Raw genomic sequence first — 13,257 nt, 5'->3', positions numbered from 1 at the left:
TGCTCCGGCCGCCTCCATTAAAAGTACTTTTTTTCTTTCTGTGATGATTACCAATCATGTGCTTAGCCATATAGCACTCTGGGAAAGAAGGCTTGCAGATAAGCACATGCGTTCATCTCTGCATGTGATCCCCTGAGCAGTACGTTAGCAGTACTCACTCTAGTCTCGGGCGGCGCATCACTGCAGACGTAAAGAGAGGGTAGAAGCGCTCTCTGCAGCACAAAAAAACAGAGCAGGAAGCAAAGGGGGTGCAGAGGATCCAAGAAAGAACGCACAGAATTTAAGTACAGGTATTTTTTATAAAGGTAACAGGATTTTTACTAAAAAACACACATACATATATTACAGAGACGTTCCAATACTATTTAATTTACCATCACGCTAAGGCTTCTAAAATATTGATTTGCAGTGTTAGGAAGTTGTAGAACACTGTTAAGATGTTTTCTTTTTCTTTTGGACAATTAATGTGTAAGCTGACCACTGTACACAGAGTAAAAGGGCTTGTATGTTAAATAACCTGTGCATAATGTTGTGTGCAGGTGATAGACCTCTACAGATACTGTGAGTAGGACATTGTTTGGCCCCAAAAAGATATCTGGCACCATGATGATTATAAACAAATCATCAAGTAAAAGGATAACTTATTAAACCTCCATCACTCCTGGTAATGCTGATGGACTTTGGGACGCAGAACAAAAATAATGTTAAACAATGAAGATTTCTGCTGCTCAGAGTAAATGCCCTCAACCACATGCATATCACAGGGTACATGACCGCAGCATCATAGAAATATAGATTAGAATTAGCCTGTCAGTATTGCTATCTGAAGTGTAGCTTTATGAATTCTAATTCTAAGGTAGTGTCATGCATATTCCCTTATGGTATTTGTCCTTACCACCTCTACTGGAAGTTTATTCCATGAATCAGCCACTCTTTCTATAGAAGTGCTTCTGCAAAATACTCCTGCACCTTCAACCTTCTACTTAAGATCATGGGGTAGATTTATTAAGCAGTGGATGCTGCAATCTAACCCAAAAGTTTCCAGCAGGCCGGAAACTGAAGTTAAGAAGCAGCAGTCATAATTTGCTACGGCGAATCATGCCCGCCCTCAATTTGATAAATCGGCCCCTATGACTCCCTGTTCTGGTTAGTGATGGGAAGACCCCCCCCCCCCCCCCCCCCAAAAAAAAGGAAATAATTTTTTTCTTCAAAAGTAATCCCCCCTGGCAAAATTGATAAAAATGGAGTATGGAATATGTTATTTTACAATGATAAATAATATGTTTATGACACAGTGTTCATATATTTAGACCTCCAATTTTATTTCTAAAAGTGATATAGCATGAAGACTTTAATGAAAGACGTATGAGACTTTATGTAAAGTGTATACATTAAGAGAAGTGAGATGCGCTCAATTAGGAACAAACAACTGCTCAGTAGCTTGTTCTAGGCGAGGTGGCACCCACTTTTAGCTCAGTTGTGCTTTTCACAGAGGAGAACTTATATATCAGTATATTAGTCTGATCCTCAAGGAACATGGCAACCCCAGATTATTGTTTTGACCTTCTGTGGGCCTTATAAGTGAGGTGAAGTCATATCTCTCTAAGCACATTGGGCAAGGAGTCCACATCTGGTTTCCCCTATCACCCTTAGGGAGACTTTATCGGGGTCAGAATACAAATGCATACAGTAAGAGAAGCGCTCTACTAGGAATGAACAACTGCTCAGTAGCTTGTTCTATGGTGAGGAGCAGCCTCTTTTAGCCCAATTGTGCTTATCAGTCTGATAATGTCATAATTCTACTCTACACCTTTAAGTAAAACTCCTCCTTCAGATTACCTGCCTATATCACCTGTGTCTCTCTAGTAACCATTGCTGATTATTAGCAAGTTACCTCTTGGTTACTACGTATGTCTTGTCTTCTAATCCAGCTCATTTAATTGTGCTATTGTGTGTACTAAAAACCCAGGCAGTAGTTTTAGTATACACAATAGCACAATTAAATGAGCTGGATTAGAAGACAAGACATACGTAGTAACCAAGAGGTAACTTGCTAATAATCAAGCAATGGTTACTGGAGAGACACAGGTGATATAGGCAGGTAATCTGAAGCAGGAGTTTTACTTAAAGGTGTAGAGTAGAATTATGACAGAATCACGCCCTCAAGGAATCCTCTCTGAGGATTCAATCATGCGGTTTATGAGGGTAGCGTTTATGAAAAGCTTGTAGAAGTCTTGGGGTGTGAAGATCAGTGGATGGAATCCATTAAAGGGACAGTAAAGTCAAAAGTAACCTTTCATGAATCAGATAGGGCATGCAATTTTAAACAACTTTCCTATTTACTTTTATCATCAAATTTGCTTTGTTCCCTTGGTGATATTTTTGAAAAGCTAAACCTAGCTAGGCTCAAACTGATTTCTAAACAGTTGAAAACCGCCTCCTAGCTCAGAGCATTTTGAAAGTTTTTCACAGTTAGACTGTGCTAGTTCACATGTGTCATATAGATAACATTGTGCTCACTCCCGTGAAGTTATTTAGGAGTCTTCACTGATTGACTACACTGCATGTCTGTCAAAGGCACTTAGATAAGGAGGCTGTCTGCAGAGGCTTAGATACAAGGTAATCACAGAGGTAAAAAGTATATTAATATAACTGTGTTGGTTATGCAAAATCGGGGAATGGGTAATAAAGGGTTTATCTATCTTTTTAAATAAGAACATTTTTGGTGTAGACTGTCCCTTTAAGTCTAAAAAACTGTTCCGTATAGGGTTTTCTGATGTCCTCAAGGATGAACTTTCCTGCATTGAAATGCCAGACACCCTGGAAGCATTAATAAAGATTTGCATAGCAATAGACCTCAGATACCATGAACGGAAAGCTGAAAAGTCACACTCTGAATATATACCAAGAAGAAACCCATACCCTACTCTCAACAAAACTTCAAGTTCAGTAGTCCCCATGGACATTGGAACTGTAAAATGACCCCTAACTGAAGAAGAGAAAACAAGAAGAGACTCTCTAATTTATGTTTATATTGTGCAAGCCATGAACATGCAGTTTCTACCTGTCCATCATTTATAAACAACATTTTTAGATATTTATTGGATTTATGTGTTATTGTCTACCTTGATGATATTTTTTTATTATTATTTTTTATTCCATAACAAAACAGAAATGAAGATTATATGATATTCATCAAATTTCACCTTGCAGGACTATATTGAAAGATACAAATTCATGAATTAAATTATAACAATTTTCACTGTTTCATATTGTTATGTGTTTTCCTTTTTACTATAAAAAAATTGAAGCAAACCAACCAAACCAAACAAACAAACACACAAAAATTTTTTTAAAAAAAATAAAAATTTAAAATTAAGATTTAATCATTCTCTAAATATCCTCCATCTCCCCCATTCATTAATGTTTCCAGCTCTCTGGAAGAATTTTATTTTGTATCAGATCTTCGAATACACTTAGATTCTTTATAGGTTTTATTAGTTGTAGCTGTTCCTCTAGTGGAAAGGTTTTTATTGGTCCTAACCATTTTCCAAAGTAATTGTTTAAGGTCTTCTCAATACTGGGAAAGAGCAAATACTGCTCAATAATAATAAGATCTTTTATATCTCTAATAAATATAGAAAGAGAGGGAGCACATTTAGCTTTCCAGTTTGCCAATATTAATTTCCTTCCTAATAATATCGCTGAATTTATCAGTTTAAAATTTGTATGTCTATCCGGAGTGCAAAGGAAAAAGACAAGTCTGGAGTCCAGATCAAGGTTTCTTTCTGATGCCCTATTTAACCAGTAATTGATTTTCCCCCAAAATTGCCTGATTTTTGGACAGTTCCAAAAAGCGTGGATAAGATCTGCTTCAGGATTGTTACATCTCATACAAAATATAACTTTAGTTGGCGTCCATTTACCTATTTGTGCTGGTGTTATATATATTCTATTTATAATTTTACAATTGGATTCTTTCCAGGATTCTATTATAGTGGATCTATTACCTATTTCCAGGCTTTTCCCTAATTCATCCGATGTTATGGGTGTAAAGTCTCTTGTCCATTTAATCTGTAGCCGATTTAAATGTGTTATGCCTAGGTTCTTAATTAGTGTATTATACAAGAAGGTAATAGAGTATGATCCTTGATTGTAAAGATTTATTGCCAGGGCTAAATTGCCCAAATCCCAGTTGGGGCCGCATTTACATATGTGTTGGTGAAAGAAATGTCTTAACTGTAAATAGGCAAAAAAACTGTGTTTGTGCAGATTATATTCTTGTTTAAGTTTGTCGAATGATTTTATTGTTTCAGCATTTTCTTCTTTTATTTGAATTAAGTTTATGAGGCCTTTACTTTTCCAATTTTCAAATACGAGAGAGGAAATTCCCGATTACCCATTATTGGGAGATATTTGGATACTCTGTAGTCCACCTGCATTTCTTTTGTATATCTCTGCCAGGCTAAGAGTGGACTTTTAAATATATGCATTTTTAGAAGGTGTTTCAATTTTTTCATATTTATGCAGTGGATAATGGCTTTCAAGGAAAATGGTGTCACAAAATTAGTATCCAGTTGTAGATTAGTGACATATTCCTTGCCAGTTATCCAATCTAGTACAATTTTTACCAAAGCAGCTAAGTTGTAAAATTTTAGATTTGGTAGAGCTAATCCTCCTGCCAATTTATGCACACTTAGTTTTACAGCCGACATTCTAATTTTTTTATTTTTATTTTGCCATATAAATTTGGCTGTAGTACTATTAAATTTATAGATACATTTACGTGTTATCAAACATGGAAGGTTCTGTAGCAAATATAAAATTTTGGGGAATAGAATGGTTTTAATTAAGGATATACGAGCGGAGAGGGAAATTGGCAGTTGGGACCATCTTTTAAGATCTTCATCTATTTTTGAAAGTAAAGGAGTAAAGTTCAGATGGTACCAGTTGTCTGGGTCTCTGCTGAGTTTAATTCCTAGATAATTAATAGAATCTACTACTCTAAAAGGTACCTGGTAATTGTTTTTGATTGGGTGCTTTATCTATAAAAGTTCTGATTTATCTGCGTTAATTTTATAACCGGTAAATGATCCATATAATTCTATCAGACTTAAAAATTGTCTGATAGAAGATTCTGTTTTGCTTAAGAATAGGAGCAAGTCATCTGCAAATAGGGTTAGGACAGTTTTAGTATCACTGATAGTAATGCCTAGCATCCCTTGGCGCAAGAGAATTGCCAATGGCTCTAGTGACAAGTTAAATAAAAAAGGGGATAATGGACATCCCTGGCGAGTCCCCCTTTCCAGGGTAAAGCTTTCAGTGAGATAATTATTTATTTTCAGATTAGAAAGAGGGGATCAATAGAATAACTGGATCAAATTAAAGAAGTTGCCCTGAAATCCAAAATTTTCCAGTGACATAGTCAAATGGTCCCAGTTGATTACATCAAAGGCCTTTTCGGCATCTACTGAGAGTATCACTAGATCTGATTTATTAAAGTTTCTGTCTTCACTATTTTCATTCCAGTAGTATTCCAGAATTGTAAGGGTTCGTCGGATTATTTTAGAGATGTTTTTACCTTTCATGAATCCAACTTGATCCTCATGGATTAAAGTCCCTAGAATTTTTTTTAGTCTGTTTGCTAGGATAGCCATAAAGATTTTGTAATCGTTATTAAGTAACACAATTGGTCTATAAGAGCTTATTTCCTCAGGGTCTTTACCTTTTTTGAGAACTAATGATATTGTTGAGGCTGTAAAATAAGTCGAATCCATTTTATTCTCAATAAAATATTGATTGTATAAATTTACTAAGATAGGAGAAACCTCATCTTTTAAACAGTTATAGAATTCTGCTGGAATGAAATCAGGTCCAGGTGATTTATTTCCTTTAGCTATTTGAATATGAGCTACCACTTCTTCTAATGTACTAGGTTAATTTATTACTAGAAGTTCTTCTGGTTTGAGTCTAGGGATATTGCAGATATGCCAGAACTTTTCTTTATTTTGTTGATTTATCTCCTGTTTCATATAGATTTTTTTATAATACCTAAGAAAAGCCTCTTTTATTAATTTTTGATCATAGATTCTTTGGCCCTTTTCTCTAAGTACAGGAATGGTGTTGTAATCTGTGTTATTTTTAATTAATATAGATAGGAATTTTGCTGATCTACCATAATATGTCCTAAATTTAAATTTCTGTTTTTTATCTTCTTGAATATCTTTCTGTTTTACGAAAATTTCTCTCTCCTGTCTACTTCTTTGATACTTCTCCCAGTTATTTTTTGTTGGAGTTGTAGTATATTTTCCATAACTATTTTTCACTTGGTTTGCCAACTGTACATCTCTTTGTCTATATATTTTTTTCCATTTGCATAGATAAGCCACTATTTCTCCTCTAATAAAAGCTTTAAAGGTTTCCCAGAAAAATTCTGGTTTATTAATGGCCTCCCTATTATTATAAGAAAATTCTTTCCATTTTTCTTTCATCCAATTATTAAAGTGAATATTGTCTGTTAAGTACCTAGGAAAGGAGAAACTAGAAAAGCTTGGAGTTTTCGGCAGCTTAAATTGTAACTGTAAAGAGATAATTGCGTGGTCTGAAATGAGAATTTCTTTGATTTCTGTTTTCACAGAATTGCCTAAAAGATTTTCACAGATCTATTCGGGAAAATGTAAGATAGGTTTTAGATTCACATGTGTACGTTTTTATGTCAGGATTATGAAGACGCCATACATCATGTAATTTTAAATCCTGTGTTAAAAGCCTGAAATTATTATTCCTCCTGGTTTGTAGTGGTTTTGATTTTTTTGAAAATCTATCTAGGCTTGGAATTGGGGCCATATTAAAGTCTCCTGCAATTATAATTTTTTCCCCATTAAAATGCATTAGATTTTCTTTTTTCCCAAAAAGATGGGTCAGATTTATTTGGGCCATAAACGTTACATAAGACAAGTTTTAGTCCCTGGATGTCCACCTCTAAAATTAAATATCTAGCCTGTGGATCAATATTGTAAGAGATAATCTTATAGCTCAATTTTTTGTGGAATAATATACAAACATCCTTCTTCCATCCACAATAAGGAGTAGCGACAGCTTCCCCAACCCATGAAGTTTTAAGTTTAGTAATTTCTATAGGTTGTAAATGAGTTTCCTGTAGGATAGCTATCTGGGGCCTAAACTTATTAAGATGTTTTAATATCCTTTTCAGCTTTTTCGGTGAAGTAATCCCCCCTACGTTCCATGATAGAATATTCAAGTTATTAGTTCCCATTTCAAAGGAAAAGGGGGCCAATCACCCTATTTCCCTTCATAGTATTGTTTAAGTTCTGTCTAGTGAATGTGGGAAAAAGGGAGGAGGAAAAAAATCTTTAATAACAAAATTTTATTCCTATGCACCATCATTTTTATGGTTGAGCTATATTTCTTATCTTAATTCCTTTATCCCAGCCATTTACTCCAACCTTAATTCTTTTAGTATCAGCCGAGCCTCACTAGTATTGTTTGCAACTTTTACTAGACCATCTATTTGGAGAAGGACTTTAGCGGGGTAGAGTAGTTTGGCATTATAGTTTGCATTGATGAGACGAGTGCCGTAAGGAGCCATTTCCTTCATTTTACTAGCTGTTTCTGCTGAATAGTCTGGGAAGAGTAGAACCTTATGTTGGTCAATAATGCACTTGTTCATCTTACGATAATTCCTAAAGATTTGGACTTTATCCTGGAAATTCAGGTATTTAATAATTAAGGGGCGTCCTTTACTATTGATCTCTGCGTCTTTCCTAGAAGGGCCCATCCGATGGGCTCTCTCTACTATCATAGGTACAAGGTCCCCTAGACCTAGAGTTTGAGGTAGCTGGACTGAGGGAAAATGTATAAGATCATTATATTTAGTTGTTTCTGGTAGCCCAATTACTTTTAGATTATTTCGTCTGCACCTAGCTTCTAGGTCCTCTGTTTTTGCACTCAGTGCAGCTACCTGTTTCTCCAGTGCTGTTGTGTTAATATTCATAGTATGTAGTTGATCTTCAAGATTTGAAATCCGTGTTTCTGCTTCTGTTAGTCTAGATGAGAATATTCTGATTTCAGTGGTTAAATTTGAGATTTCGTTCCTAATCCCATCTAATTGGGGCATCATTAGAGCTGCTATTTGTTAAAGTAAATATTGATTATTAGTAGTGTTAAAGGGACAGTCTACACCAGAATTTTTATTGTTTTAAAAGATAGATAATCCCTTTATTACCCATTCCCCAGTTTTGCATAACCAACACAGTTATATTAATATACTTTTAACCTCTGTGATTATCTTGTATTTAAGCCTCTGCAAACTGCCCCTTTATTTCAGTTCTTTTGACTTGCAGTTTAGCCAATCAGTGCCTGCTCCCAGATAACTTCACGTGCACGAGCACAGTGTTATCTATATGAAACACGTGAACTAACACCCTCTAGTGATGAAAAACTGCTAAAATGCATTCTGAAAAGAGGTGGCCTTCAAGGTCTAAGAAATTAGCATATGAACTTCCTAGGTTAAACTTTCAACTAAGAATACCAAGGGAACAAAGCAAAATTGGTGATAAAAGTAAATTGGAAAATTGTTTAATATTACATGCTCTATCTGAATCATGAAAGTTTATTTTGGCCTAGACTATACCTTTAATACATGTATCCTCTACTCTTACTATATTTGTGTCTGAGATCCTGCCAGTATTAGTTTTCTTATCCCTGGGTTTCGGGGCCATTGTTGGTGTCTTAAGTGATGTGTGTGTAAGAAATGTGTCCATTTAAGGACACCGTGCGCAAAAAAAATAAAAAATAAAAGAAATAAATCTTAATGTGTCTTAATCAAGTGTCGTTCTACAGGAAAAATACTTAGTGGAAAAATATAATGACTATACGTAAAATACTATAATAATATCGTGACGGCAAAAAAAGAATGAATTAATACTATTTTTAGTTTTTCAGTAGGTGCAATTAAGTCCCTCTAATAGGGGGGTTTCTAACAACAAGATCCTTATCCCATGCAATGATAGACGGAGTGACCTAATGCATACTTTCATTGTCTAGGCCTAATGTCCTTTTCCTTTTCTCTTCCCTTCCCCTTTTTTATTCCCCCCCCCCCTTTTTCCCCCTTTCTTTTATAACTTTGATTTTAAGATGGTCAAGGAGTTTACTCAGGGAAATTGTCCGTTTAAGGTGCTATACATATATCAAATAAAGAATAGTCAATGGTATACCTTGCCCAAAACTGTTCTGTGATCAGTAGAATACTATAGAGATACAGTATATATGCATGGAAAACAACAGTGTTATTATAAGAGAAAATAGAGAGATAAAAGACATGCTTTTCAGTTCTCAAATGGCTGCAGATTAACCCTTCTTATAGAGGGTTTTTATAACAAACAAACCTTTATCCCATTTATATTTATATATATTGCTTATAATATCACTGAAACAAATAATGTGAAGCCAAAATTGTATAGCCAATGAAGTAAGGTTTCTAAACCCCTTCAATTTTAGGATGATCACCTTAGATTTCTTTTTAACCTGAGCAAAACCATTTATATGTTTTATCCAGCAGAGACCTTAGCCTTCTAATCTGGTATGGTTATAACACACTGCAAACGTAAAGGTTTATAGAAAGGAGAGGAAAGAAAGAAAAATCTGAATCATTTCAGTTTTAAAGGTTTACATTCTTAAACTTTTCGTGGTTTATGCTTTAAAAGTTTCCAACCTATATGAGCTACAGATTTCTAGGCAAGAATAGCATAGCCAAACTCCAGTATATATTTTCTTTTTTGCCTCAGATCAGCTCTTGTAGCCAAAATTATATAATAGAGTCTTTCAAGCATAATAATGTGACTTAGCAATAAGGTCCTGGAAAGAGTGAGTACAGTTCCAAAATGAAAAAAATGTAAAGAGTTCAATTTCCAGTGTTTTAAATTCAGCCTTGTAAGCGAGAATCTAGTCCCAGTATAAAAGTACATTTCTTGGGTAACAGATAGAATGAAAGCTTTAAGGGGATGTCAACAGTTAAGCAGTTAAACAGTCCCTTTTCCCCTTTTTGTTCTATAAAGTCCCCATAAGGAAATTATCTTCACTTATAGGATATTCAGATAATTATGAAAGTACTGATATTATTTTGTGGTGTTAAATGGTATTCTAATATACATCCCACAGTAAAACTGTTCACCCCAACAGGGATTTGATTAGCCCCATATACTTGCAGGTTTTTTTTTGTACGGACTTAAGGCCTAGGATTCCTTGACTTCCCAGCGTATGGGTACATTGTGGCGTACTAACAAGTATATCGCCAGGTTGAACAGATTTCCCGCTGTCTGCTTCCCAGCCTGTGGGTACAGTGGGTTGAGGGCGTCTACACCGTCTCGTATACTGTCGGGGTGTAGACTTCTCCGTTTATAAATTACTGTGGTCTGCTGTCCAGGCTCCTCTTAACCCAGTGTTTTGCTCCTTCCGTGGTACCGATCAGATAGAATTGCCTCTATCAGTATGGCTCTCTGACATACAGTCCGGCTCGTTTTCCGCTCCCTGGTTAGGGTAAAGGCACTATCTGATTCAAACACATGGAGCTTTCAGGTGCTCAGGAGTGCCCGGGCAGGTGGGCAATAATGCCTAAAGTTGTGGTTCCGCGCCGGGTTTTTGTTCATGCTAGTAGCACACCAAGTTCCAAGCTTCAAGCAACCCTCTTATGGGTTGTTCAAACAGCGCGCTCTCCGTGAGCCCTCACCAGCTCCACATACAGCAGGCTCCTCTCACCGGAACCTTCACCCAACAAAGGATGATTGGAACAGCCAATAGAATGCGAGCTCAATCCTATTGGGTGATTGGATCAGCCAATAGGATTGAAGTTCAATCCTATTGACTGATTGCATCAGCCAATAGGATTTTTTCAACCTTAATTCCGATTGGCTGATAGCAGCAAGATCGATGACTGTTTAGTTAACAACAGTCTGCTGCTCATTCACCAGTCCGTTGCTCATTCACCCCGTACTTGGTGTGCAGCTTTTTGACAGCTTTTTTGATAAATAAGGAGAGCGCATTCAGGTCCGCGGCCGCGATGCTAGGCGAGCGTATTGGTGCCGGCGAATGCAGCATAGTTGACGGCTTGATAAGTAGGCCTCACAGTGTATTTATATGTGTTTGTGTGTGTATATATATATATGAATATCTATTTAAAAATACTTAGAACACATTCCCCTATGTGAAGAACATTGGAATCTGGAATATTTACAGTACATACACAGTTAAACACTTCATTAAATATGAATATTGCATAAATATGCTGTTACATGTTTTGAGCTACTTGACTGCAAAGGCCTCCAATGCACTATATATATATATATATATATATATATATACAGGGAGTGCAGAATTATTAGGCAAATGAGTATTTTGACAACATCATCCTCTTTATGCATGTTGTCTTACTCCAAGCTGTATAGGCTCGAAAGCCTACTACCAATTAAGCATATTAGGTGATGTGCATCTCTGTAATGAGAAGGGGTGTGGTCTAATGACATCAACACCCTATATCAGGTGTGCATAATTCTTAGGCAACATCCTTTCCTTTGGCAAAATGGGTCAAAAGAAGGACTTGACAGGCTCAGAAAAGTAAAAAATATTGAGATATCTTGCAGAGGGATGCAGCACTCTTAAAATTGCAAAGCTTCTGAAGCGTGATCATCGAACAATCAAGCGTTTCATTCAAAATAGTCAACAGGGTCGCAAGAAGCGTGTGGAAAAACCAAGGCGCAAAATAACTGCCCATGAACTGAGAAAAGTCAAGCGTGCAGCTGCCAAGATGCCACTTGCCACCAGTTTGGCCATATTTCAGAGCTGCAACATCACTGGAGTGCCCAAAAGCACAAGGTGTGCAATACTCAGAGACATGGCCAAGGTAAGAAAGGCTGAAAGACGACCACCACTGAACAAGACACACAAGCTGAAACGTCAAGACTGGGCCAAGAAATATCTCAAGACTGATTTTTCTAAGGTTTTATGGACTGATGAAATGAGAGTGAGTCTTGATGGGCCAGATGGATGGGCCCGTGGCTGGATTGGTAAAGGGCAGAGAGCTCCAGTCCGAATCAGACACCAGCAAGGTGGAGGTGGAGTACTGGTTTGGGCTGGTATCATCAAAGATGAGCTTGTGGGGCCTTTTCGGGTTGAGGATGGAGTCAAGCTCAACTCCCAGTCCTACTGCCAGTTTCTGGAAGACACCTTCTTCAAGCAGTGGTACAGTAAGAAGTCTGCATCCTTCAAGAAAAACATGATTTTCATGCAGGACAATGCTCCATCACACGCGTCCAAGTACTCCACAGCGTGGCTGGCAAGAAAGGGTATAAAAGAAGAAAATCTAATGACATGGCCTCCTTGTTCACCTGATCTGAACCCCATTGAGAACCTGTGGTCCATCATCAAATGCGAGATTTACAAGGAGGGAAAACAGTACACCTCTCTGAACAGTGTCTGGGAGGCTGTGGTTGCTGCTGCACGCAATGTTGATGGTGAACAGATCAAAACACTGACAGAATCCATGGATGGCAGGCTTTTGAGTGTCCTTGCAAAGAAAGGTGGCTATATTGGTCACTGATTTGTTTTTGTTTTGTTTTTGAATGTCAGAAATGTATATTTGTGAATGTTGAGATGTTATATTGGTTTCACTGGTAAAAATAAATAATTGAAATGGGTATATATTTGTTTTTTGTTAAGTTGCCTAATAATTATGCACAGTAATAGTCACCTGCACAATATCCCCCTAAAATAGCTATAACTAAAAACAAACTAAAAACTACTTCCAAAACTATTCAGCTTTGATATTAATGAGTTTTTTGGGTTCATTGAGAACATGGTTGTTGTTCAATAATAAAATTAATCCTCAAAAATACAACTTGCCTAATAATTCTGCACTCCCTGTATATATATATACAGTATATGTCTATATATGTGTACATATGAAATTATGTGTTTATATGTGTATATATGTCTGTAAATACATAAATACACATATAAATACATATATACACTGGGGCATGCCGGTCAGGTCACGCCACGGTGAGCAGAGTCAGTCAGATTTAGGGGGGGCCGGCCACGGATGGTGTGCTTAGCGCCTACGCCTAATATACTACAAAAGCTGTATAATATATTATTAATCACTTGGCTTGGCTGCTACAAATAAAGAGAATAATATCATGTATGTAACCTAGTACTACTATAATATAAATCTCAGTGAGGAAA

This window comes from Bombina bombina, chromosome 1 (genome assembly GCF_027579735.1).
Source record: "Bombina bombina isolate aBomBom1 chromosome 1, aBomBom1.pri, whole genome shotgun sequence".
NCBI lineage: Eukaryota > Metazoa > Chordata > Amphibia > Anura > Bombinatoridae > Bombina > Bombina bombina.
Note: the sequence above shows the minus strand (reverse complement) of the source record.